We start from the raw sequence: 5758 nt of genomic DNA on the forward strand, positions 1-5758 counted from the left end.
AATACTCATAGAAGGAGGAAAAAGTGAATCAATTACTACACTGTCTGTTATTTGCCTCAATTCCCAAGGATAAATATTAGTTTCCAAAGTGATGAGATTATATCCTGATGAAGGTGTTGACTTGGAGCTTGGCTACAAGGCATAAAACTTTTGAAACCCATCTTTTAAAACTATTTTAAAGAACAGGCTTAATGGCCACATCCTGTAGTTTCTCTTCACAGCATATGTATTAAGAAAGAGTAAAATGTCTTTAAATAAAATCAATCGTCAAATAACAAGGCTCTTGCTTTTGCTCGTCTGTTTCAAAGTGCCAGGTTGAGTGTGCTCACTGTATCTCTCTGTGAATGTTAACACCGGAAATCCAGGACGTTTAATTCAATTGAACATTTATTGAGTGCTTGCTATACTAAAGAGACATATTGTATCTAAAACAAAGTTTGCACCAAGTCCACTGAGAAAGCAGCCTCTCCTCCATGTTTCGTAAATTTTCAGATAATTGGTTCTACTCCTTTTCCCACCTTCTCTCCTCATCTCAGCCTAGGCTAAATTGGTTTGACATTTCAGATTATTTCTAAGACTCTCCCTCTTCTGTGTTTGCAACCATGAAAGAGATTTATCTAGTGTTAAACAAGCTTGTCTAGTTCAGAGTTTATTTCCCCTTTCATTCCAACATTTGGTAGGATTCAATTAGTAGAACTAACCATTTCAACATTACTTTAGAACTTCTAAAATTATTTTCTGAGCCATGCTGTTTTATTATTTTTGCTGAATCTAACCATAGTGATCCCCATGCCAGTAATGAGCAAAGAAAAATAGAAAAGCACAACTTCTACCATTTACTAATGGATCTGAAGCAAAGTATATTGATGGAGGCTAATGCTAATAAATAAATACATTTACTGATATGCTAACAACACAAAGAAGAATTCTGTAGCCAGGGAATAAACCATTTTACACCTGAATTAGGATATTAAAATTTTGGAAGGAAAACCTTCCCGTAAACTACAAAAAGTTCAGGGAAAGTTACAGTGAAAACAGAATTGTCAGGATCCACTGCGTGACTAACATGGCACATGGAGATTGGAAACATCTGAGGCCACGAGCTCTGCTCTCACATTTCTCCTTTTTAGCACTAGCACGAGCTGATAATATGTGTTGACAAGGCTTCCAACAAGATCCAGACGTGTGATCGCCATGGCTGTGGACAGTACTCTGCTCAAAGGTATGGGGTTGCACAAACAACCATCCAACCCTTTGGTCCCTAACCTCTTTTTTTTTTTTTTTAGACAGAGTCTCACTCTGTTACCAAGTCAGTCGCCCAGGTTGGAATGCAATGGCGCCATCTGAGCTCACTGCAACCTCTGCCTCCTGGATTCAAGTGATTCTTCTGCCTCAGCCTCCTGAGTACCTGGGATTACAGGTGCTCACCACCACACATGGCTAATTTTTGTATTTTAAGTATAGATGAGAGTTTCATGATGTTGGTCAGGCTGGTCTCAAACTCCTGACCTCATAATCTTCCAGCCTCAGCCTCCCAAAGTGCTGGGATTATAGGTATGAGTTACCGCACCTGGCCCCAACCTCTTTTCTTAGTGTCCTTGCCCAATGTTGGCTGCCTCAAGGGCTCACAATTCTGACAATATGAAAAACCAGAGATGTAACCAGTTACACCACTGTCTTTGGAGCTGCTTCTAAGAACTCGGCTTCAAGTATGGGCTGTGAATTGGGATCCGAACATGGAAGAAGGAAAAGAGCAGGGAGCAAACACAATGTTTTCCTTCTGAATGTCTTCACACATTGACTCATCTCACCTGCTTTTTCCAAAGGGAAATCAAACCTGACTATACCATTTAGAGATGAGGAACTTGAACTGAGGTGCCAAAAGGTTAAGGGACCTGCCAAGCACAGTTGGAGATGGTGAAGTCTGGACCTGAACTCAGGTTTTTGGTTTCTCTTCCCATCAAACCACGGTGTTACTGGCCCAGGCTCTGGAGGTTGAATATTAGAGGCTGATCCTAAGCAGGCGAATGAGCACCTCTATTTCTTCCAGACAATGAGGGTCACACTTGTGAGTTTTCAGTTATACCCAGCATCACCTTGGGGTGCCACATTGATGAAATAGCCATGTGTCCATTCATTTCCATGATCTCCATCCTAACTAGAGGGGAACTCTCACATATACAGATACTACTTACAAGGCAACCTCAAATACTGAAACAGGACTAAGGGAAGAAAAATATGAGAAAACGGCCCCTTAATAGCCAAAATTCAGACTCAGCTCATACTGTAAAGTGTACCCACTTAACCGATACAGTAACGTCTTGGCTCTTGTCTTGAGCCTGCTCAGTGTTGCTTTTTATATAACTGTTGGAATCCTGGTGAAGCTGGTTGTTCAGGTGGCAGCCTATTAGAAGGGAGGAGAGGCTGGTGAGAGCAGGCATAGTGACAGCAGCGTGAAGCAAGAGCTGAGGGGTTGCTAAGACAAACTCAAGACACATCACAATCTGGAATTGTTTGGTTTGGGCTCCATGCATGTTAATAAACCCAGGAGGTATCACTCGTTGTATTAAAATACCATATGTAGTAAGTGCGGTTTACAATCACTTTTCTAGATCACTGAGAGAACAATAAGACTAGGGCAACATGTGATACTTTTATAATAGGTTCCCATAAAAAGACAGCTGTTTTCAAAGTGAGCTTGAGGAAGTCAAGATCCAGGTACCTAGAAAATGGACTTACATGGACTGCCTCATTCCCCCCAAACGCTATTTAAGTAATAGTAGGTAATATATTTGTTTAAGGCTTACTATGTACCAAGCACCATTTTAAATGCTTTCATCTTTGTAACATGGTTATTGGTACCTGTGGGGAGGGAGGTTAAAATTGGGCTAAACAGAGTGAGAAACACTGGGACATCCCAACAAGTTCTGGCAGCTTCAATCTTTGGTAGCTGCTCTGGGATCAGTGGGCTGATACCATGTTCCTGGGCCATAAAGTTCCCCAGGGCAGCTCCTCGGCTCATTCTTATTTACATCCTAGAAGTCAGAGGCCTCACCAGGGTGTGGACGTCTTGTGCTCTTGTGCTCTGCTGGATCTGCTGTGTTTGCACCATTCACTGGAATGATTATGGGCCAGGAGAAACCTTATCAAAACAAAAATGCTATCAATAATGCTGTTCAAATATCTGGAAGAGATAAGAGAGGTGGAGTCTACACCTACAGTGCCTACTGGAGATGTTGATGCTTATTTGATTTATGCAGGTCTCATAAGTAGAGGTTTTGTTCTTCTTTCAAAATGATAAAACCTAGAACAGAAAGGATATAGAGTATACCCAACTAGCTGATGCATTTTAAAAAAACTTTTTAGGTTCAGGGCTACATGTGCCCGTTTGTTATACAGGTAAACTGTATGTCACAGGGGTTTGGTGTACAGATTATTTTGCCATCCAGGTAATAAGCATAGTAGCAGATAGATATTTTTTTTATGATCCTCTCCTGCTGATGAACTTTCAAGGACTTTTCACCACTTTCCTGAAAACTTCTGCTTCATGCACACACTTCATGAAACCCTACAGCTGATTGGAGTCATTCCTTCCTGTGGCCCCTGTGGTTTTGCTTCACGATCTATAAACAAAGCCACTTTCAGCAATGCTACCCATAGTGGATAGATACTTCTACCTAATCAAATCCCACAAATCATAACTGCTGGCATTTCTGCAAGACTTGAATGTGAAATATTTTTGAAAGCTTCTAAATTTTAGGTAAAATAGGGTCTCTTGGTACTCCAGATACTGGCTTTGTTGTTTAATTGCATCAAGGTATAAAATATACACATAAAAGTGCACAACACATCCATGTACAACTCCATGAACACCATAAAGTCAAAACGTCTGTGTAACCAGCACCCAGATCAAGAAAAAGAACATCACCAGCACCCCAGAGATCCCTTGTGCTACCGTTTAGACATTATTCCCAGCAAGGTAATCACTATCCCAAGTTCTAACACCATACGTAACTTCCTCCTGTTTCTAAAAATGGTATAAATAAAATTAAACAGCACACCTTCTTTTTATGTGGTTTCTTTCATTCCATGTCATGATCGTGTAATGTATGTTTTTATATCTACATTCTTTGGGATACATGATATTCCATTATATATTTTCCATTATATATTTTCATCTCTGTATCCATTCTTCCTTAGATGTATTTTGGGTAGTTTCCAGTTTTAGGTGATTATAAAATCGCTGCTATGAACCTTCTTATACCTTTTAATGAACATATATATGCACTCTATTAGGAGTGAGTCCAGAGGAGCCCCACTTCACCAAGGCTGTGGGAAGTATCTTGTGAGGGAACCCACATCCTTGAGGAGCTATACAGTGGTTGTCCTCTGTGGGCCCAATGTCACAAGAGAAACTTCTGCTATGGAACTGGGTCCTCTGAAGTGGCACTTAACAGTCAATGCCAAGGTCACCGAGAGCAGAAAGTAATCAGATTTGTCTAAACCTCAGAGATTTGTGACATTGGCTAGTAGTCACTGCGACCCTAGAACTGAATAGATGAGCAGCCAACTAAAGCCTTATTGGACTTGTATGAATGGAAATACTCTAGGTCTGTTGAATAAAATGCGGACTTCAGTCATCACAATAAGGGGTTGCAATCCCCAATAAATTCCCAGGCTTGAGTCGGTTCACAGTCCTAGAGCCTCTTAAATAAAAAGGAGGCTTAGTCCTTTTGAGTAAGGGTCCTGCCATGCCTCAAAGATTTATAATGTAAACCTTACTTCTAGCTATCCCCAAAGGGACCTGTAATGGTTTAGCAGGATGATAGCACATTGGGGAAGAAATTATTAGGCTCTTCAGAGATTATTGGACACTTGCTCAAAACTGACACTAACTCCTGGAGATCTAAAAGGCCACTGTGGTTGACCAGACTAGAGGCTTATAGTCAGGTGGTCAATGTAGCTTTTCAGCAGGGTCCAGCTTATACTAAGCCCAGTACATCCTCAAATCTACCAAGAGGTTATTTCCCCAGTTCCAGAATGCAAAATTGGAATAGACTTTCTTCTTTTTTCAGGTTGCCTTGCCAATTCTTGGTCATTGGCTTTTCCAAATAAATTAAAGAATCTGTTGGCTAATTTTCACCAAAAATCCTGACAGGGCTTTGACTGAATCTGCAGTAAACATACAGATTATTGATAACTGATATTTTTAAAGTAGTGAGTCCTCCAATCAATTAACATATCATATCCTCCATTTACTTAGGTCTTCCTTCACTGTTATATTAATGCTTGTTGTAGTTGTCTGTGTAGAAGTCTTGCACATCTTTTGATCAATATATATTCATAAACCCTACCTGATGGAGTTTTAGCTCTTCTGCAGTGGAGCCATCCGATAGAAATATAATACAAGTCATACAGATAATTTTAAATTTTCTAGTGGCCATATTAAAGAAGTAAAAAGAAACATGGTATTTTAATATTTTATTTAACTCAGGTTTTCAAAATATTATATCAATATGTAATTATTGAGATCTTTTACATTTTTAAATACCAAGTCTTCAAAATCCATTGTATACTTTACCATTAAAGCACATCTCAATTCAGATTAACTACCTTTCAAGTGCTGAATAATCACATGTGGCTAGTGGCACCATATTGGACAGCATAATTCTACAGTCTTATTTTTATGCCCACTTGACCGGTGTGCAGTGCCATTCGTGTATTAAAGTCTCCTATTATTGGTGAGTTTCTATCTGTG

The sequence above is a fragment of the Saimiri boliviensis genome, chromosome 5, assembly GCF_048565385.1.
Source record: "Saimiri boliviensis isolate mSaiBol1 chromosome 5, mSaiBol1.pri, whole genome shotgun sequence".
In the NCBI taxonomy this organism is placed as follows: Eukaryota; Metazoa; Chordata; class Mammalia; order Primates; family Cebidae; genus Saimiri; species Saimiri boliviensis.